A 23,497-nucleotide genomic window follows, 5' to 3' on the forward strand; every position below is an offset into this window, starting at 1 on the left:
AGGTATCCTATGAGCAGTGTCAGCTCATGATTATCAGTAACACAACCTCAGGAGAGAGCGCTGCCCTGGGGGAGAGTAGGCTTTCCTGATCAGTAGGTCTTGGGAGGCCACCCACCTCTTCACAGGGAGTCTGATTTGCCATTGCTTCTGTGGGTTTTTAGGTTGATTTGGGGTGGGCACCTCAGGCTGCCCACAGTTAAAGGAAAAGTTGCATTCATTAAAAACAAAGAAATATTATGGTTTCAAAATAAGCCAGGGCAAGGATAATAGCATCCATCTACCACATTTGCATTTCAGTGTCTCAATATGTAGGTTCTTGTTGGTGCCAAGAATGGTTGGAAATTCAGCTTGTCCCTCTTTATTGGCTCCTTTATCTCCTACAAAGACATTTCTAATTTGAAACCAGAATTTAACTATCTGGGCCACTCTGCGAAAACAGCAATAGAAGAGAAGGAAAATGTTAATTGAATAGGAAATACTGTCCTTGGTAGAGATCAAAGGAATCTACTAACTATAGAGCAGGATTTTTATAACAAAATGATAACTATACATCATTCCTTTATTAACAAACTATGCCACACAAATCAGATTATTTTATCTAATTACAGAGTTAATAACAATGGAATCTGTAGTTACAGCAGCAACATAAAATCCTACTGGGAAGAAATTTGGTATTTTGACAAAGGCTGTCACCTGTGTTGGAATCTACTGACTAAGATGGCAGAACTGGTGACTGTGGGTCAAGTACTGCTATAAAAGTCAAGTCTGGCTTTGCTGTTGCACTCTTCATGATATGCAGACCTTCCAAAGATACCACATACTACATCAGACATAAGAACAGCACACAAAGGCCATAAAAACTTGAGAAAGTATAAAAACATCTTGAAATAGTTGCCTCCATCTTGAAATAGCATGTCCCTGTTATAAATAACTGGACGTAGAGAATCCTTACCTGGCACTTCGTGTGAGAAATCAATTAAACTAATCACTAAAAAAAGGTTTTGCCTTAAAATGGATAAAACAGCGACAGAAAAAGGAAAGTACTAAATCCACAAAGGAAAAAAAATGATATAGGAAGTCAAGTCAAACTCAGTTTTCTGAGGGATTCAAAATCAAACATCATAGAAAATGGGTCTTCAAAGTCCAGCCAGCACAGCCACAGAAACAAAGTTTCAGGGAGATGTTAAATAAGACTTGGGACCCTTTCTCACTTAAATCCAAATACTTCTGTCTTTTGTGATTTGGGGAAAATGGGAGATTTGATGCTGCCCTTAATCACTTGCCATTTTCTTTTCCTTAAATTTGAAAATCCCTGCTGGAGAGAAATTATACCGACAAGATATATGATCATAGACCTAAAATATAGTCTGTGCCACCAAAAATTTAAAAGCTTCCACCAAGACTGTGTAATAGTCTTCTATATAATAAGTGAGCAAATTAAGCTCATAGAAAGAAACTGAATTTTGTTATCCCCATCTCTCATAAAACCATGCTATTGCCTCCAAACGATCAGTATTTCTATGCACCATTTATGAATATTCTAACAAACATTCCAGCTACATTTTCCTCAAAAATAGTTGAAAGTCTGCACAGAAGTTTTTTCATAAGAAGGCAAGCCCCACATTTGTAGAAAACTCTAGACTGAGAATGTACAAAAATTACACATTATGTCCGGGCAGAATCTGCATAGTGTTCTTAAACATAATCACTAATAAAGAGCAGCCAAGTCCCAGCTCTTCACTCTGCTGTCTAGCAAACAGTGTCAATGTGTAAATGACAACCAGGAAAATGCACAAGTTTCTTTGATGTGCTCATGAAGAGTTGATCTTCAAGAGGAAAAGCGGACCCAAGCTCTAGATACTTCTCAAACCTTCACTGCTTCAACAAAATGGAACAAATCTCTGTAGAGACTTCTTTCCTCATATTTTCCCCCTTCACACTGGATTAAACAGAAGTTGCTGTCATTCTAGAATCGGTGATTACATCTATAATTAAAATTGAACTTTTATGTACATACATTTTTGCTGTTTATTGTAACTATAAAAGGTTTAGCTGATGTGTAGAATCCATCCAGTAATGTATGAAACTAAAGTCCACTGCTCAAAAGATATCATCATGGCTGAATGTATCTGATGCTCAGCATATGAGTATGATAAATCATTGCAAGCCATTCGCTTCTTGCTGGAGTCAACTGTGTTCGTCTCTCAGAAAGTGAAAGAATCTATTTGATGTGCCAATAAATATCAAGTTTCCAAAACAAATAAACAAGAAGATAATTTCTGTGGGCCAAAAATCCAAGCCAGAGCAGTTTTGATGAATGATTTCCAGAATCAAGTGTGTCCTCCCTTTGTCCAATGAGATGATGTCAGGAATATTACTTCCACTCCTGCTGTTGGATGAACTCACATGAGTACTGCTTTCTTGGGGTCAGGTGGTGGTGACAGACACATTGCTTGATGCTAAAGGTGAGGTGACACTACCCAAAAACATAGAGGGAGAGCACTGTGGATCAACTGGAATAAGGGAAAGAAAATCCAAATTTGACAATATGGCACTAGCACAGAATAAGGCAGTCATAATTTTTTCTCAAAATAATCAAGCTGTTTTCCATTCCCTAAGTACAAATGATTTATTTTGTATTCATTGCTGCACAGTATCAGAAGACATTCCAAGCTGTGGTTCATTATCGCTATCACTTCTTCTTTGTTCTCCTGGCAAATCTGATGACAGATGGTAGTCTGTGTTGGGATGGCACTGAGTTGCCAGTCGGTGAAGGTAGAATAGCAGCAGGATCAAAAGATGTCACACCAGGCGGCCCTACAGAAGGTGGCACATGCACAATAACCCTTTTGGTTGGGCTGCTTTGTGTTTCTGGTGTAAAGGTGCATTTCTTTTTGACAGGAGGGTCTTCCTTTTCATCAGAAGAGCTTTCTCTTGTTAGATCAATAACATCCACTTTCTTCTTGCTTGCTTCATTGGCTACAATCACTGAACTAGGTATACTGAGAACTTTATTGGTTTCAATTGCTGGACACGTTTCACTAAGGACACTTGTACTTTCTAAGTTTGCACGTGGTGGACTGGGTACCTGCATAGCTTCTTTCTTCAGTCTCACGGGACACCAAACGCCATCTTTTTGGAATTCAATCTCATCCACATCTGAACAGGCACTGAGAATTTCCATAAAAAGCCCATCTAATATCAGATTTTCGTAGGCAGCTTTTTGATCACACACAGGACAAATCCAGGTGAGTTTCTTCTCATTCATTTGTAGGTAGACGGCAGCATCAAAACACTGCAGGTGTGTACACGTCACTGCGCGGCATGGGGCTGTCAGCCTCATTTTTCCTAAAGGGCACAGCAGCGATACCTGAAGACTAGTCACAGCAACTTCACTATCAGGATCTGCAGTAAGTTTTTCTTTAATTAGTGCTCGGGAATGGTCTGGATTACTAACAGTACAGTTTAATCTCTGTAGTAACGTGGCTGAGGTGAGCTTTTCTACAAGATATACAGACACGGAGTGATTCTTCCCAATTTCAGATGCCCAAGAAATAGAAATCTGATTGGGCACAGCCGAAGACAATCTAACTAAAGATGTAATATTCAATGGGCGTGCAGGGCACTTCTGTTCAATCCCACTTTTAGGTGAGGATGCAGAGCCAGGCAAAGGAAACAGCCATCCGTTTACTTTTATACATAGTCTGTTGGGGTAGTTATCTTCTTGAGGGCAACTTGTCTTTACCAGGCAAAGTCTCAGCTGCACTTGGACTCCATAATTTATTCTGCCACCTGGCAAAGAGTGTTTTGATATGCGGATCTTTCTAACTTCTTGAGGTGTCAGAGCAAAACTAAAAAAGTTCTCTTGAAATGGCGGAATTCTGCTTTTAACTAAACTGGTGGGTTTGATGAGAACCTTAAGGATATCATAAAAGGGCAAGTTTGTGAGCTGCACCTCAGGATGGTCAGGAGGAAGTGGAAGAGATGGTTGCTGCCTCTCAAGTGTGGGCTTTGTATTTTGAAGCAGCACAGAACCAACAGGAGATGGTGGTGAGTGAGGGGTAACTGACGTGGAAGGCAATGAGTGGATTCCAGCCCCAGTTACTTCAGGTTCCATCCGAACTGAGAAGAGATGACTTGATCATTGGTAAATCAGAAAGTCCTTTTCAAGTCCGGGCACACTGGTGTCCATGCAATTCTTGGATTTTAATCTGAACCACAGAGTAGCAGCCACGATTCAATAAATGCAGCACCCTCTTCAGGAGGTCATGCTTGTGTCCACTTTTATTTCATCCAGCAAAGCCTAATGCTTGTGCTTCAGAAACCCTAAAATTAGAAATCACATTCCTCAACTCTTCGAAGTCTGCTGATTTACACCACCTGCTCCCCTCCTGCTGCCTCCAACACCACCACCTCTGCTCCATCCTGTACTGGGCCAAGATTTTTGTTGGTTATGGGGCTTAAACGCAAGGCCTGGGTGCTCTCCTGAGGATTTTTGCTCAAAACTAGCACTCTACCTCTTTGAGCCAAAGTGCCACTTCCAGTTCCAGGTGATTAATTTTAAAATAAGAGTCTCACGGATCTTTTCTTCTTCTTCTTTCCTTTAAAGGTCTAAATCCAAGCCAGGTGTCAGTGGCTAATGTCTGTAACCCTAGTTACTCAGGAGGCTGAGATCTGAAGATCCACATTTGAAGCTAACCGGGGCAAGAAAGTCCTGTGAGACTCCGATCAATTGATCACTGAAATGCCAGAAGTGAAGCTGTGGTTCAAGTGGTAGAACATCAGCCTTGGGGGGAAAAAAATCTCATGGGCAGCACCCAGGCCCTGAGTCCAAGCCCCAGAAATGACAGGAAAAATAAAAGGAAGAGGAGGAGGAGGAAGAGAAAGAAGAAGAAAAGAAAGAAAGAACAAAAGAAAGGAGTTCTAAATCTAAAATTCATGTATCTGGTTATTATCTTAGAGATCTAGTAGATTAATAGATTAATACTAGAAAATTCATATTAACAAAATTGATTTAATAGATTTATATGTATGCAAAAAATTAACTATTCTATTCTTTCAAAAATATTCTTAAATGTTTCACAAATCTGCTTAGACATTGAAACTGTTGATTTACAAATTTTAGCCAAAAATATGCACAAGTGGAAATAAGCAAAAACAAAAACAAAACTACATAGTAGCCACTTAGAAATTTTAACAACAAAAAATTCTTGGCACAGAAGAAATAAGCCTAAAGTCAAAGACTATTCAGAAGTAATTTAAATACTAAGATTAGGCACTTTTTGTGTGCCAAACTTTGCACTGAGTCTCAAAGGATCCTTATAACAATACTATAAGATAAATGCAGCTACCTTTGTCTTTTCAAATGAGAAAACTGAGACCTATAAAGGACAAATATTTTGCCTGAGATAGAGCTAGTAAACTGACAGTATTTTGAACCTAGGCAGCCTGGTTTGGAAGCCCACATTTTTGGATGGGGGTTGGGAGAGTGACTGGGATTTGAGCTCAAGGCCTCATGCTTGCTTAGCTGGCATTCTACCAGTTCAGCCACACTTCCAGCCTGGCTTCTTGGCTGATTTTGGAGATGGAGTCTGGTGGGCTTTCTTCCGCCCAAGCTGGCCGTGAACTATGATCCTCTAGTTCTCAGACTTCTTGTGTAGTTAGGATATAGGCATGAGCCACTAATGTCCAACTTAAAGCTCCATTTATATCTACGAGAACATACAAGTTCATATAAAATCCATAGGAAGGACCAAAGTCTGAAGAAAATTCATCATAGTTTTTTTTTAACTTTAAAAATAGATTGCAGTATGCAGCCCAAGATTTCTGACAAAATTTGTCAGTGAGCCTACTGCTTTCTTCTACATAGATTGGCTCCATAAGAAACAGGAAACACAGGAAAAGGAACCGCCAGGGTGTTCCCCAGCTGAGGATTTGTCAGTCTCTGTGTTGATGTAGAAGGGAGAAGAGTGGGGCTGTGTATACACACAGATGGTTAGATTGCTGGAATTGTGGCTTTGACGTGAAATGCCATGAATATTATAGCATCTGGGCACATTGAGTCAAAATGATCATTTCTGTGCATATTGAATCAAAATTGAGTTCTAAATGATTGCATCTCTAATGATTTTAATTTTAATCACTTGCTCCGTATCTGTAGCTTCAGATTGCTTAGATAGAGCATTTAGATCCAAAGCTGTGGTGTCAGAGTCTGGCTTGGAGCTATGACTTGGCCACCTGCTGGTTTTATGACCTGGTAAAGTTACTTAACCTCATTTTCCTCTAACATAAAATGGGAGAAACAATAGCCACCAACAACTACCATTTCCTGGGGTTGTTATAAAGATAAATTATAAAACACTTAGTATGTTGTCTCCTGCAGAATAACTTCCTTCTCTCATTTCATACACATTATATATACAAACTGTACTGCCAAGTAAGAAATTGCTATTAGCAGACCAAATATGGAAGAAAACAAACCTTCCAAAGTCAGAAGCAGGAAGAAATAACTCATCAGAGGAAAACATAAAACATTAAAGTCTCTAATAATTAGTTTAAGGATACAAACAAGCCCTTGTGAAGATTAAAAAAAATTAACTAGGCACCAGTGGCCCAGACCTAGAATTCTAGCTACATGGAGGTTGAGATTGGGAGTGTCATGGTTTGAGGCCAATTGGACAGAAACGTTCAGGAGACCCCATCTCAATGAAAAGCGACATGGTAGCATGCACCAGCTATCCTAGATACATGGGAAGCCTCACATAGGCAGATAATACCCAGATGTGAATCAGGGCAGGAAGCACAATGCTACCTAAAAAAAAATAATAACCAGCAAAAATCAGAGCTGCAGGCATGTCTAGTGGTAAGACAACTGCCTAGCAAATATTAGGCCCTGAGTTCAAATCCCAGAACCATAAAAGAGAGCGATACAAAACAGAAACCTCAATTCTCAAAATATTTGGCCTCTATGGGTCTCATTTTTCTTGTCTGAAAAGACAAAGGTAGCGGTATTAATGTGTTATAAAACAAAGACATTCCTATTTAAAAATAAGAGCTAAAAACATAGATAGAAGTTACTAGAGCAAAGGGTATTCTAGAGATAAATGATCATAGAAGCCAACTGTTGTCTAAGGATGATCTGTTGTTCCTACTAGTCTTGAACTTGCAGGTGAATAATTTTGAGTTGTAAAAGAGCCATATCAAAGCCTAGACCCATCCAAGACACATCTAACTGCCCATTATGTTCTCAATAAGAGGGGGTCCCAAGAATATGGAGACCAGGCTTTCCTATGAAAGCCTACATCCTAGATGGTCAGAGAACTCAAGTCCTGAGTCAGTATTAGGGTGGTCTTATACTAGGTTTTCCCTCAGGCACCTAGCAGATATAAATTCAAATACTCTCCTAGGCCCTATTACTTATTCCTCATAATAGTTCCAAGACAACAATCTATAACCAATGTACATTAAAAACAACCAAGTAGGCACCAGAGGACCACATCTGTAATCCTAGCTACTCAGGAGGCTGAGATCTGAAGATCTGGGTTCAAAGTTAACCTAAGCAGACAATCCCACGAGATTCTTATCTCCAATGAACCAGCAAAAAGCCAAATGTGGAGGTGTGGATTAAGTGGCAGAGGGCCAGCCTTGAGTAAAATAAAACAAAATAGAGCACAAGTCTACCCCCGTACACCAGTACCAAAAAGAAATTGTTTTAGGAAAGGGGTAAGGGAAAGTGATAGAAGGGGTGATATTGAGTGGAATATACATATGCAGAAATGTCACAATAAAATCTCCCCTATCATATACCTAACATATGCTAATTAAAAAACAAATCACCACAAGGGAGAAAATCATTTTCAGGTATTTGTGCACACAGGTACATGCCTCAGATTCTGATTGATTATGAGATCTCTGATTACAGAAATAGAAAAGATATATTTGAAAATACCTGTAAGGAACAAGAAATCATTATAAAGTGACTTAGCAGATGGGGAAGAGAACCCAATAGAACTAGAATTAAGAATGTAATAACTCAGTGGCAATTAGTGGTAGGATCAAGCACATTCATAAGTTGGGATAAATTAAAAGAAATTATTGAAAATGCAGCCCAAAGAAACAAACAGAAAATAAGTTCAGAAGAGGCAGTAACAGGTAGAAGGAAAAGGAAGGACACAAAAACATCCAGATCCTAAAGAAGAGGAGAACAGGACAGATACAGCAGCTCAGAGTTTTCTATAGTTGGGCACCAGTGGCTCATGCCTATAATCCTACTGAAGAGGCTGAGATCTGAGAATCATAGTTTGAAGCCAGCCTGGGAAGAAAAGTGTGGGATTCTGATCTCCAATTAACCACCAAAAAGCCAGAAATGGAGCTGTGGATCAAGTGGTAGAGCACCAGCCTTGACCAGAAAAACTAAGGAACAGTACCTAGGCCTTGCATGGAAACTTAAAACCAAACCCACAGAGAATACTCCTAAATGAAATCAGAGGGGGGGAAAAAAGTGGATAGATCTTCTCTTAGTGCCAGAGGGACAGTACCAATGTAAATAGCAGAATGTGCTTTTCTTTCAATATGTATCATCAACCGTGAATTCTATTCCCAGTGAAAGTATTATTGAACCAAGGTAAAATGAAGACATTTTCCTTACCAAGTAAAGGAAAATTTAACACATGCCCTTTGGGCAGAAATAAAAATGCAAGAGATGTGAGAAAGATTTGTGAGTTCACCTAAATAAACATTGAGTGCATAAAATAAGTCTTCTAGAGTTGAACTATACCTGTAAAATACATGATAGTAGCATATAACTCAGAAAAAGAGGGTGTAGGGTTGACTGTATTTTTTTCAGAAAAATTGAAAATTATCAATTTACTTTCAACTTTGATACATGTTGAAATATCTGGAAAAATGCCTAAAATATTAGAAAGAAATTAGAATGCCTAAACTACTGGAGATAAAATTTTTTTTAAAAAATAATCAAAAGCCAAATGTCAGTGGACTGTAATCCTAGCTACTCAGGAAGCTAAGACCTGGAGGATCACGGTTTGAAATCAGCCTGGGTAGAAAAGTCCTCGAAACTCTATCTCTAATTAAATAGAAAAATTCTGGACTGGAGACATGACTCAAGTGGATGAGTACCAGCTACAGGCCCTGAATGCAAGCCCCATAGCTCAGTGCTATACAACACTGCTTGGGAGGCCCTGTATTTCTTCCCTACCACTAAAAATTGATAAATTAAAAATAAATGATAAAGCTGGGTGCTTGTGGCTCACACTTGTAATCCTAGCTACTCAAGAGGCTGAGATCTGAGGATTAAGGTTTTGAAACTAGCCAGGCAGGAAAGTCAGTGATAATCAAAAAAAACTACACCACTTATGAAACAATAACCCTCTGTACAACACCTTAACAATAAACTTATATATATATATATATTTATTTATTTATTTATTTATTTAAGAAACTACACTGAAGATCTCTGAGTCTGATAGAACACCAGCTTTAAGCAAAAAAATTCCAAGACAGCATCCAGGCCTTGATTTCAAGCCCTAGAAGGAGCATAAAAAAATAAACATAATAAACAAATGGCAGTCAAGAGGGCAATAAGATTCTCTAGAAATTCTTTGTTATCAAAAAAAAATAACCTGATAGAGAAATGAAGAGAGAAATAGGGAGGGAGAACGCAGTCACAAAATTCAATGCATATTGTATGAAACTAGGGATATTGGGAGGGGGAGGATTGGGAGGGATGAGGGAAAATGATGAAAGGGATGATGCTGATCAAAATTCATTATACTCATAAACTGATTTGTTGGATCTTACCTCCTTTGTACAACTCCTTAAAGAAAAAAAAATTTTTAAGGGTAAAAAAGAAAAATGACCCCAGAGCTGTGGTGAGAATATTTAAATGTAGAGATTATCTGACATGATGTTCCTGCAAGGACCCAGTGAAGTACAAGAATAAATTGAAGGTGCCAAATGCTCGTGTGTCTTGCAAGAAGCAGCTATGCAATTCTGATTATTAAATCTAGAAGAATTGTTTATGCCCATCAAATATTTGAGAATAAGGCATGTTAAATTATAACCCCTTGAACAACCCTAAGTTCAGAATTAAAAAAAAAAATAAGATTAAGTACCAGACAATGTCAGGGTCATCTGCCTGTGACACCTGCATCATCACCTGTATCATTGCCAGGTATCATTGTATCATTGACTCATCAGGCTGGCTATTCAGGTGTCCTCTTACCCCCCTTTCATGTGAGTTCTTCCCAAATCTGAGCTGTGTTCAGTCTAAGAGGGTGGTGATCTTGCCCAGAGGGCCAAGAGTATATAAGAAAATGTTCCCTGCTAGACTCTCCAAACAAGCTTTTGTGATTAACTGCTAGGAAAATACAGGGTTTTATCTCTAAACCATTCGAGTGTAAAACAAGAACAAGAATAAAAGCATGCCTGTAATCCCAACACTTGAGAGGCTGAAGCAAGGAGAATCTTGAGCTCAAGGCCAGTCTGAGCTGTGTGGTGAAATAGTGTCATTAAAAAAATGAGGAGAAATAAACAAAATTGATCAAAGACAAGAATGGGAGAAAAGAGAGGAAAACATGAAATGTCAATCTAATACTAACACAAATGGAATAAAGCTTTGTTTACAAGAGGTATCCAGAAAATAGTATATAAATACCCCCAAAATAGATTATAAAGGTTAAAAATAGGCCAAAAATTCCAAACAGAAATATTCAAGCAACTATTAACAGTTGCTTGAACTGTATTTTGTCTGCTGCCACTAATGTGTTTCTATGCATTATCCCAAGAACTTTAAAGCATATAAGGCAAAAAGCTTTGTAAGAATTTAAGGAGAAAGGCCATAGCCACAGTAGGCCTAAACCCCACCTACGTTTGTAGGTGTCCAGCTTGGATTAAAAGTTTGTGTAATATTCAATCTCACCAATATAAAGCTGGAAGTGTCAGTGCATGCATGCCACCCAAGCTATGAGGGAAATGTAAATAGAATCATGGTCTAGGCTGGCCCATGCAAAAACAAGGCCCTACCTGAAAAATGCCTAAAGCAAAATGAGCTGGAGGTGTGACTAAAGTAGTAGATTATCTGACAAGCAAACATGAGATCGTGAGTTCAAATTTCAGTGCAACATAAGTAGGTAGCCCCAGTACAGGCGATAGATAGGTAGGTAGGTGGGTGGGTGGGTAGGTGGGTGGTGGGTAGGTGGGTGGGTGGGTAGGTGGGTGGGTGGGTAGGTAGGTAGGTAGGTAGGTATATAGATAGGTAGATAGATAGATAGATAGATAGATAGATAGATAGATAGATAGATAGATAGATAGATAGATAGATAGATAGATAGATAGTTTGCCGAGGCCTTGAGTTTAAGGACGAATAATAGCACTAAATAAATAAATGTCAGTTTTATCAGAATCTAAGCAGATATTTCATGTTTTGGAATTCCACTCAAGGCTCTACATTTTAATTCAAAAATTTAGGACACTGAATTTTAATAATTGCAACTTAATTAACACAATAATTAATTTTTGGAGGGTCGGTCATAGGGCTTGAACTCAAAGACTGGACACTGTCTCTGAGCTCTTTTGCTCAAGGTTAGCTAGCAACTTTCCACTTTGAGCCACTTCTGGTTTTCTGGTGGTTAATTGGGCTGGCTTCAAACCACCATCCCCATATCTCAGCCTCCTAAATAGCTAGGTTTACAGGTGTGAGCCACCAGTACCCAACTATATCTTTTTCCCCCAAGAATTTCAGCTATCTGGCAACAACAAAGAATTCTTTTTTTTTCTGTGGATATGATACTGAGGAATTGAACCCGGGGCTTCATGCATGCTAGGCGAGTGCTCTACCACTGAGCCACCTTCCCTTGGAGTTCCGAGGAATTTGTATCCATTGACATTTCATCACAATTAACCATATGATGCCATGCTGTGGACCACCAGCCCTAACAGAGCCTGTTCCCCATTAGCAAGCGGGGGAGCCCAAGGAATCCTCCAAATACCATCTGTGTGTGTGTGTGTACAGGACAGATCTGTCTTCCAGGATGTTCCCTCATCCCAATTCTGTATCAGGCAGGAGCCAGAAACTAACTAGTTATTTGAACTGAGATGATTTTACACAAAGAACTATTTATAAAGATAAGTATACTGGTAAATAAGAACACTCTAGGAGTCAGAGGCTGGTGGCTCATCTCCATAACCCTACCTACGCAGGAAGCTGTTCAAAGCCAGCCCAGGCAAACACATCTCAGAGACTCTTCTCTCTACTTAACCAGCAAAAAGCTGAAGGGAGGTATGGTTCAAATGGTAGAATGCTAGACTTGAGCTGAAAAACCAAGCAAGAGCCTGAGACCCAAGTTCAAGCCCCAATACAGGCATGTGTGCACATACACGCACTTGCATGCACTCACGCACACACACATACATACATACACACACCACACCCTAGGATTGAAGAGGAGTTAGCTAAGTAAGGAACAGATTTGGGAGAGCTGCTCCTTCCTCAAGATGCCATCTAGAACACTGAGGAAGATGCAGCTAGCTACAGCCTACTGCGTGGTGGCCCAGCCCTGATCCAAACTCGGGGCACTAAGATTGGTGGGTGACCAGGAGGCTTCATCCTGGGTGCAGCAGGCAAAACACATAGCATGGGGCAGGGGCAAGAACAAATGAACTTGATAAGGGATTAGTGCCACATAGTAAGCAGTAGGTGCTCACTGAAAACAAAACCAGGGCCCTCTCCCCTGCAACATCTCACAACGACCTCCACAGACAAAGTTTCATCCTAAGCCAATGGCTAACTCTGTAGTAATCAACTCAATATGGGGGAGAAAGGGGTAGATTTGGAGCTGAGAAACTGTAGCCCATCATCTATTTAATTATTTAACTTATTCACTACTATTACATCCCACTTTCCTTCCACAAACAGCTGCACAGCTGTCCAGGGCACTTTATGTGGGACATGATTTCCTTTGTGTCTGCTGCCCAGAGTGTCACTAGAGCTGTCTGTTCACCTTGGTTATACAGAGTGGTAGTCTAAGGATGGAGGCCCAACAGAGCCCTGCTACAGACCACCTCCATTTCCCTGAATTCCCCACTGGCATTGACCTTGATCCTTTAAGAGACTCATCAACTACTCCAGCTGCCTCTGGGTTTGGTTTGTTGTCTGTCATATTTTCCCATTTACCTAATAGTAATTCCTGTTGCTCTGCGTGGATGTCGATTCTCTTGACATCCAAATTCAACCAAAGTTAACACTGGGCTACTTGGTAGAAGCATTTGTACTGTGGCATTAAAACCTTAAAGCAAGCCAAGTGCCAGTGGCTCACACCTATCTATCATCTTAACTACTCCGAGCCTGATATCTGAGAATCCCAGTTCAAAGCCAGCCTGGGCAGACAAATCTAAGAAACTCTTTTCTCCAACTAATCAGCATAAAGCTGAAAGTGGAAGTGGTACATGCGGTAGAGTGAGAGCGAGCCTTGAGCGAAAAAGCTAAGCAAGAGTGCAAGGCCCTGAGTTCAAGCCCCAGTATCAACACAAAAGCAAAACAAGCTTTGAAGCTAGCAGAGCCTAGACTCATGGGGACAAGAAACGCCTTGCAGATTTGTTAGCATGTAGTCTTTAGAGGGCATGAAGGCAAAGTTACAGAGGAAGAAACTGAGACATATAGAGGTAAGATAACTTCACAGGTTCGTTAGAAATTGTTGAGCCAGATTGCTTTGGCCAAAGTCTACCTACTTTCCAATACAACATGTCTAAAACAACGTACGCTCCATGCTCTGTCTCTTGACATCTAAGCAAATTCTCTATATCTCACAGACACACACAATAGTTAGCTGCCTGTGACCACCCTGCCCAAGTGTGTTTACCTCCCTAAATTGGCATGTTTTGCCAAGGAGGCCCAAACCAAGTATGTCACCTTCATGCATAGTAACTCCTTACCTATGTCAGAGCTGAACCTTTTCCAAGCCTGAAAACACAGCTTCAAGAGCTGTAGCTCTTGACTCCAGACCTTGAGCAGTTGAATGACCTCACTTCCTGTCCTGTGGGCAGCAGGCCCTCAGCTAGTCTAGCTTAAGTGATGGTTTTGCATAAAAAGGTGCACCTGAGAAGGGGAGGGCACTATGAGCTGAGTTTAGAGGAACTCTTAAGGCCCCAGCCTGGCTATTTGTTTGGCCTAGGGGGAGCAGCTATGAAGGAGCCCAGTGCCTACAGAAGGCCAAATGTCACCAATGCCCTCCACAGCAGGACACGGCTGTTTTGGTTTTATCTCTGTCTCCGTGGCACACCAATGTTGGGGAAGAGGGGCCTGTCAAAGGTACACACACAAGTAGGATTTGAGGAAAACATTAACTCAAACCTACAGTGAATGCAGGGTTCTTTTTCTTCATAAGAGGCAGCTGGCTGTAATCTAATAGTTAAGGCAAGAGCTATGATGTAATTCTTCTCCTTGAAGATGAAACTTCATAAGGACATTAGTTTCATTTGGATAGGTCATCACCCAAGGCCAGGCTTTTATAAAGGTTCCAGAGAGGCGATTGAATTTGCATGGCTGAGTGCTGGAGCTGCAGGTATGACTCACCCACTCAGTCCACTATGGCACATCCAGAAGGTGTGGGAGCAGAGAAAGGAGGAAAAGTATCAGCCAATGGGCTGTTCCCTCTCATCTGTCCCTCTATCCAGGCTCCCCAGATAAGGTCTAGGCCTTATTTGGGTGTCTGGCACAACTGACACCTGTTTCCTGCATCTTACACTCTCACAACCCAGGTGTCAGCAGATCATATCTACAAGCAAGCTCACCACAAAGGCCACTCTGACACTGGCTTCCACTTCAGCCTTTAGAAGAGTCAGTGAGATTCCAGCTCCACAGTAAGCAGTCAAAAGCCAGGCTCAAATAACTAGTATATGTCTAGGACAAGAGAAAAGGGTCAAAAGCTATGTACATATGACCAGATAAGATGATGTTAAGCGAAATGAACCCCAAGATAGGGACACAAGTGGTTTTTTTTTCTTTCTTACCATTGTTCTTAATGTATTTATAATGTACTACGTGATTTTTTTTTTGTTTCTTTTGTATGTTCTTCCCCCATGGTATAACCCCTGTTTTCACTCTATTTTATTCCGGTGCCCTGCATCTTGATATACATTTTTATAATTTGGGGAGAGGAAAGGAAATAACAAAATGCTGAAATAAGGATACAGGTTGACCCATTGTAACAATGAGATGTACAAGACACTATGTTGAAAACGAACTTTACAACGGTGGGGGGGGGGGGAGAAGGGAGAAGTTGGGGAGGTGAAGAAGGAAGGCATGATAGGGGAAAAACAAAGGAGGAGATAAAATGCTTGATAGGAAATGTACTCATGACCTTACTCGTGTAACTGTAACCCCTCTGAACAGTATTTTTACAAAAAAAAACATACATTAAGAAAAAAGCCAGGCTCAAGTGATAGAGGCTAGCTGTGGGCAAAACAAAGCAAGCACAAGGCCCTGTATTGAAGTCTCAGTACTAGAGAAGAAGGATAAGGAAGAGAAGAAACCTAGGGTAAAGAAGGAGATGAAGAAGGCAAGGAAGGAAGAAGAGAAGAAATTGACTGTAATTCACTCCTGCTTTTAGCAAAGACTGAAAGTGGTGAAGGTATGGGTTTATCCTCCAAGGTCTGTGTGTTGTGTGGCAATGTGGGAAGTGATGGAATCTTTAAGAAGAAGGGTCTAGTGGGAGGTCCTTGGGTCTTCAGAGGCCAGGTCCTGGAAGGGGAAACTGATACTGAGTTCTTGACAGACTACCAGGTGATCAAAGAAGAAGCCTGACCCCGGAGATGTTCTCTGACTACCTCTCTTACAATGTAATCAGTCTGTCTTAGGAACATGGCTGCTATGATGCCATCCGCCGTTAGGCCCTCACTAGAGGGGCTCAGCCCATGGACTTTCAGCCTCCAAACTTTAAAACTGAGTTAATGAAACTTCCTTTTGTTATAAAGTTAACTTGCTTCAGGCATTTCAGTATAGTTACAAAAAAAAGGACTGAAAATAGATTCATATACTAAGTACTGTTTCAGAGCTGGCAAGATTTTTAAAGGGCAGACAAAAATCCTTGAAACTTCTCCCCACTCTTGGGAGTGCTGGGGCTTGAGCCCAGGATCTTGGGCAGGTTCGTCAAGTGCTCTAAGCTATAGCCCAGACTTTAAAAGTTCTTGTATCATGTCAAGCACATGACAGCACACCTTTTCTACTACTATGTCTAGCACTAAAAACAAAACAACCCTCCAGTTGTTTGGCCTAACTGTATGCTCTACTGAGAAAATCAAAGGTAAACAGCCCTATAGCTACACCCATCCACTTCATGGATGGTTACTCCTAAAAAGTAAAGACATTTTATTTGTAATATTCTTTAGTTATTTAGTGCTTGTGGTGAAGTTTGAACTCAGGACCACTCACTCTGGCTTGGTTTTTGCTTAAGGCTGATGTTATACTAATTGAGCCACCTCTCCACTTCTGGCTTTTCGCTGGCAAACTGGAAATGAGTCTCTCAGATTTAGCTGCCCACGCTGGCTATAAACATAAATCCTCAGATCTCAGCCTCCTGAGTAGAATTACAGGCATGAGCCACCAGCACTCAGCGATTCCTAATATTCTTAGATCATTTGGTAAGAACCTTCATCTTTTAAGGCTGTACCACAGATCTTCATTTCTGTAATCATTGTTTCCAAGTGTCTATTAGCATCACAGAAAATGCTGAGTGGCCATATTCAGTATGCTTCACAGGGCTAAGTGAGACGTGACAGACAACTGGTCCATCGAGAAGAACATTCCCACGCACACCCATCTCTGGGGAAAGCCTCCAGGCACTGAGGGCCCATCCCCCTCTCCAGGTTGAAAACTTCCTCTTTAGTGTATGTAGGAAAAGATTCAGTCATAACCATATTTAGTCAAACTGGGGTGTGGGGGCGAGGGGAATGGCAAGTGAAAGGCTAAAAACAAAGGGGAAAAAAAAGAATGTATACATACTAAAGTAGCTAAGTTTATTCCCAACATATTTGTCTGGGACACGTGACGGCAAAACAAAACACAGCCCCAAACCCTTTCCCTGCATTTGAGTGAGGCGCTCACTACTTGGATGAAGCCTCATGACAAATATCCTCATGTAAGCTCCCAGCAGTTGTCACTGTGGAAGTCTTCCTGGCCACAAGGTAATCATTGCAAATCACAGCTGTCTTGTTTTCTGTTAAGTGGGTGTCCTTCATCAAGATAATATAAATTTACTGACAAGAAGAAATGTACAGACAGTCCTGAGGGGAAGCATGAGATAAGAGATAAGCATGAGTTAAAAACAGAACCAAACACACAGAGGAAAGTTTCTCTGAGCCTGACATTGTGACTCATGCCTGCAATCCTAGCTACTCAGGAGGCTGAGATCTGAGAATGGAAGTTCTAAGCCGTCCCAAGCAGGAAGGCCTATAAGATTATCTCCACTTAACCACCAAAAAAGCCAGAAGTGGAGCTATGGCTCAAATGGTAGAACACCAGCCTTGAGTGAAAAAGCTAAGGGACAATGCCCAGGTCCTGAGTTCAATCACCAGTACTAGCATAAAAGAAAAGAAGAAAAAGGAGGAGGAAGGAAGGAAAAAGGAAGAAGAGGAGGAAGAAAAGAGGAAGAGGAGGAGGAGGAGGAAGAAGAGGAGGAGGAGGAGGAAGAAGAGGAGGAGGAGGAGGAGGAAGAGGAGAAGGAGGAGGAAAAAGAAGAAATAAAAAAGTTTCTCTGGCTTTGGAAAACAAGCTTGCTTCCCAGCACCCTGATCAGCTGCTCCAGTTGGAAAAACTCAGGCTCAAGAGTTCATAATCCCAGTTCTGTCACGTCTTCTGAGAAAGGCTGAAAAGTGTGTGGACCTCTGAAAATAAGAAGCCAAGAGAAAAGGATGTCAACGTTGGTTAAAAATAAAACATATCGATGAGAATTAAGTTCTGAGAATGTTATCTCTCCCCACAGGAAGGTGGAAAAAAAAAAAGGCATGTCAAGGAGAACACAGGCCACAGGATGAATAAGCATAAAAATAGGAGGAAATGACCAAGCAAACGTGCCAAACGTGAAGGAGCACTTTGCCAGGTGCAGCACTTCTAGGATCACTCCACCCTCTCCAGGCAGGGCGGGCCACCTGCCCCAAGGGAGAAGAATCATGGAGGGAGAAAGTCCTGGAGAGAAAAAAAAGAAATGGGTAGCCATTGTTTCTGGGAGGAGGAAAGTGTTTCCTTCTGTGCTTTTTTGGCTTCCCTGTGCTTCTTCCTATGTGCATATAGGAAGAGACATTCCTAGAAAAGTTTCTTGGGTAGTAGCAACCCTAGCTACTCAGGAGGCTGAGATCTGAGGATCTAGGTTGAGACACCAGCTCAGAAGAAAAGTCTGTGAGAGTCTTATCTCCAATTAACTACAAAAAAAAAGAGATTTAAAAAATTAAAAATTAAAAAAAAAATTAACAAGCTGAAAGTGGAGCAGTAGCTCAAGTAGTAGAGCGCTAGACTTGGTCACAAAAGCTCAGGGACTGTGCCCAGACCCTGAGTTCAACCCCTTCCAAAAAGGGGAGGGGGGCTCTTGGTTAATGTCTATTTGCCAGCACTTTCTGGTAGGTAACCTGACCTAGGTTCTCAGTAAGTTTTTTCAAAATGCAGATAGTTGGCGAATCTGTCCTACCCTAGCTGCTTGTCCCTGATGCCTCACCCTGCCCAGCTCTGAAGGGAAGCAGCTGGCCAAGAACAATTTCTTGACTCCAAAACCATGAGCTGTGATTGAGTGCTGAAGCCATGGACTGGAGCTACTGCAAAATTCTCTCCAACATGGCAAATCGCTCCCACGCTCACTCTCTCGTGTTCCACTTCCCCAGCAGCTCCCAAATGATAACTGTTCCTTCCAATCCTTATCTCAAATCATCCTTTTTACCTTTACATATGTGGCTGGCCCTCAAGAAACAAGCACAAAACCAAGAACACCTGTTAAAATTAACTCTGTGTACATATGCGCACACTCACATGTTCATGCATGTGTGTGCATGCCTGTACTGGGGCTTGAACTCAGGGCCTAGGCATTGTCCTTTAGCTTTTCTACTCAAGGCTGGCACTCTATAGCTTGAGCCACAACACCACTTCTGTGGGTTTTTTGGTGGTTTATTGGAGATAAGAGCCTCATGGACTTCGCTGCCTAGGCTCGCTTTAAACTACATCCTCAGATCTTTGCCTCCTGAGTATCTAGAATTACAAGCATGAGCCTCTAGCACCCAGGTAAAATTAATTTTTAATGATGTGGTATTTATTTACTCCTAAAATAATTTCATTCAATTACTTTTGTGTGTGTGTGTTGGTCTTGGAGCTTGAACTCTGGGCTTGAGCGCTGTCTGTGCGCTCTTCAGCTCAAGGTGAGTGCTCTACTGCTTGAGCCACAGCACCACTTCTAGTTTTCTAGTGGTTTATTGGAGATAAGAGTCTCACAGAGGAAGTGGCGCTGTGGCTTGAGCGGTAGAGCGCTCACCTTGAGCTGAAGAGCACAGGGACAGCACCCAAGCCCAGAGTTCAAGCCCACGACTGACCAAAGGAAAAAAAAAAAGAGTCTCACAGAGTTTCCTGCCCAGGCTAGCTTTGAACTGTGATCCTCAGATCTCAGCCTCCTGAGTAGCTGGGATTACAGGTGTGAGCCATCGGCGCCCAGCTTTCAATTACTTTTAACTCTGAAAATTGTGCCAATAATAGGCAGTACCCACTCTCTGAATGTCTAACTTTTGATAAAGAATCCCAAAATGATTTCTAGACATTTTCTGAAAAATTTTAGCACTGAGGTGCATAAGCAGCAACTATTTCCAAAAACACTAACATTTCTAAGTAACTTTTTCAAAGATAAAACAAGCGGAAGGAAAGACATTTGGTCCTTTTTAATACTTACAGTCTTTTATACTATTTAAATAAATGGAAGAGGCATGTGCTATAAAGAAATTAAGATGTCATCCTTCTATAAGCCACTTTTAGATTAGCTAGCCAGTTACTGGAGGCTCACATCTATAATCCTTGGCACTCAGGAGCCTGAGATCCATCAGATCATAGTTATAAATCATCCTAGGCTTAAAAAAAAAAAAAGTCCAAGAGTCTCCATCTTCAAAATAGCTGACAAAAAGCTTGACTGAAAGTATGGCACAAGGAATAGAGTGTCTGCTAAGCAAGCTGAGTTCAAGACCAGAGTCACAGGATTGTGGGGCAGGGCGGCGGGGGGGGGGGGGGGGGGGAGATTATCTAGACCTATCTGAGCAAAGTACAACACACTTGTAATCTCAGCACTACAGAGGCTAAGACAAGAGGATCTTAGGCTCAAGGCCAGCTTTGGATACACAGTGAGATCCTGTCTCAAAAGAAAAGAAAATGATAGGTAGGGATGGCCCAAGAGCCTCTGAGAATGAACCATGTTTGTAAATCAGAGCTGATAAAAATATTCCATTCACACACATTTTTAAAAAAAGTATTCTACTCATTTATCAGAACAGAACTCCACCGACATCTTAGTTCTACCTCAGCCAAAGGCAGGAAGTAAGGGGTCACCAAAAAGGAAAGGCAAGAGTCTCTTCCCCCAATATAGATCACTGGACATGAGGACATGACGGCCGAAGCTGGTACATTGCTCGTCTAATGACAGTCTCCTTACTGCTCCCCAGAAAGCCCAGTGTTTGCTACTCCAAATGTCTCACGCTGTTTAAATCTGATGTGAGGGTAAGGACACACCACAAAATAGCCGGTATTAGTCCAAAAGTCCAGTATTGAAAGAACATCCAAAGTTCTTCCACAATCTGACTTAGCATGTAGGAAAAATCCCATTCAAAGAACAGAGAGTTTGACCACAAAACTGCTTGCTGTTTCATGCCTATGTGATTTTTTATTGAAAAACTGATACACCTTAAGGAGACTGGACATGGTGCCTGTTAATAATAGTTACATTTTGTAGAAACTGCAAAGCAGCAAGCATCTAATACTATGCCTCTCCCACCTCTACTCATTGCTAAATCCATTCAGTCTTGGTTTTGTTTCAGTCCTGAACCCAGGGCCTAGGCACTGTCCTTCAGCTTTTTTGCTCACAGACTTTCCTGCCTGAGCTAGCTTTGAATCACAACCCTCAGATTTCAGTCTTTGGAGTTGCTAGGATTTCCAGGGGTGAGCCACCAGTGCCTGGTCATTCTTGCTCTTTTGTTTGACATGTTCTGCAGAAAGAAGATCCCAAAGACAACAAACATCAGGGAGCTGGAAGTCCTGAGTCAAATCCTGCTATGCTGCTCCATCCCTGTGTAAGCTTGGACCAGCCACCGCGCTGTTCTGAGTACATTTCCTCTGCAGTGAGAGAGGAAGAGCCGTCTCACAGTACTAGGGAAGAACAAACATGGGTGAGCACGTAGCACAGGCCCTGCCTATAGAAATCACGTGCTCAGCTCCAGATTCACTCTAACCTCCAATCCTGACCTTGCAAATGTAAAGAAGATGGACAACAGGAAAGCCAGCCCTTCAAAGGCCCTACCCTAGCAACACAAGTGAGAAGCAATATTGAAAAATCACATTTGGATGTGAGTAATTAGGTATACTGTTTTGGGTTTTTGTTGATGATGTCGTGCCAGTCCTGGAGCTTGAACTCAGGGCCTGGTTACTGTCCCTGACCTGTTTTGCTTAAGGCTATCACTCTGCTACTTGAGCCACAGCACCATTTCTGGCTTCTTGATGATTAATTGGAGATAAGAGTCTCACAAACTTTCCTGCCCAGACTGTATCCTCATTCTGGGTAGCTAGGATTATACTCATGGGCCACTAGTGCCCAGCTATACTTTTAATATAAACCAGCAGAATAGCTGGGTGCTGGTGGCCTTAAGCCTAAAATCCTGGTACTCGAGAGGCTGATTTGAGGATCACTGGTAAAAGCTGGCCTGGGCAGAAAAGTCCATAAGGCTCTTTAACTAGCAAAAGAGCTGGAAGTGCTTCCAGTGGCAAAGTTCCAGCCTTGGCTGAAAAAGCAAGGAGAGCTCCAAGATCTAAGCTCAAGCCCCAGGACCAGCATATACCCACACACACACACACACACACACAAAAAGCAAAAAACCCAGCATGTGTTACCCCACAGAGTAAATGTACATAGTTCATTTCAAAAAGAACTGTTAATTTCTATTGTGTTCTGAGACCGTAATCATCTCATTAACTGGAATTTTTTGTCCTGCCATTTAAGACTTGAGACAGAAACAAAGTCAATTTTATATTTCTTTATTTAAAATAAATTTACTAAGAGCATCCTTGGTGCTTGTCCTCACAGAAGATCAAATGTCAAAGTACCTGACATGTCACCTCCTGTCTTACACAAACTGTTGACCCAAAGTGACATTTCCTATCACCACTTTCTAAGACAACACAGGAAATATCAAGTGAATGATCAAAAGAAATTAGGATGACCAAGCCTGTAAAACAACCTGAGTCCGTTAAAAGAAGAAAAACAAAATCATGTCTGAATGAATAATTCATGATTCAGACAGCCCCCGAATTTAATTGGCATTATCTATACTACTAAAGATTTTTTTAAAATTCACTTAGGAAAGAGTTTTTATTTCCATGAAATTGGATCTTTGGTTCAAAATTGAATCTCCTACTAAAAACTCCAGTCTATAAAGATGATGTAATAGTGGAGTATGCTCTTAACATTTCATTGCTGGGAATATAAATGAAATTGATCTGATTATTTGCCAAATAATGTTACTTCAGCCAGGCTCTGTCCTGTCCTAACTAGGCGGTCAACAAAATAACAAAAAGCAGACACTCAGTATTAAAGTTGCATTTTCTAGCTTAATTTTGCAAGATTCATATTCAGCCATGAAGTCAGAATGCATGGAAAATTGATTTGTCCTATAGTTGATTAGAGGACCTTTGTCTGGAAAAAATAAGCAAAGCCTAAGGGGTCAGACCTTTTGGCAAGTCGAAATATTGACTAAAATGAAAGAAAACACAACCTGAATGGAACTACATGATGTTCCTTCAGAATATTGTCACTATCATTCTCATGACCTTGGTAAGCTTTTTTTTTTTTTTTAAAGTGACTATAATTCTACAGAATCTAAAATTTATTTCTTTTTTGGGGGGGGGTCCGGTCGTGGGGCCTGAACTCTGGGCCTGGGCGCTGTCCCTCAGCTCTTCAGCTCAAGGCTAGCACTCTACCACTTGAGCCACAGCGCCACTTCCGGCTTTTTTCTTATGTGGTGCTGAGGAATCGAACCCAGGGCCTCAGGCATGCAAGGCAAGTGCTCTACCACTGAGCCACCTTCCCAGCCCCTAAAATGTATTTCTTTTCTTTCTTTCCTTTTTTCTCTTACTTTCTCCCTTTTTCCCTCTTCCTTCCTCTTCTCTTCCCTTCCTCCCTCTCTGTCTCTGTCTGTTTTTTTTTCCTCTCCACCCCCCCTCTTTCTTGTGCCAGTATTGGGGCTTGAACTCAAGGCCTCA

General features: G+C 41.3%; 1 pseudogene; it reads right to left on the reverse strand.

The window, feature by feature from the left end:
• Positions 1–2,640: 2,640 nt before the first annotated feature.
• On the reverse strand, positions 2,641–4,441 carry LOC138803490 (E3 SUMO-protein ligase PIAS2 pseudogene; annotated as a pseudogene).
• Between the last annotated feature and the right edge of the window lie 19,056 nt (positions 4,442–23,497).

The sequence above is a fragment of the Dipodomys merriami genome, unplaced genomic scaffold, assembly GCF_024711535.1.
Source record: "Dipodomys merriami isolate MVZ:Mamm:240054 unplaced genomic scaffold, mDipMer1.0.p SCAF_1, whole genome shotgun sequence".
Taxonomy (NCBI): Eukaryota; Metazoa; Chordata; class Mammalia; order Rodentia; family Heteromyidae; genus Dipodomys; species Dipodomys merriami.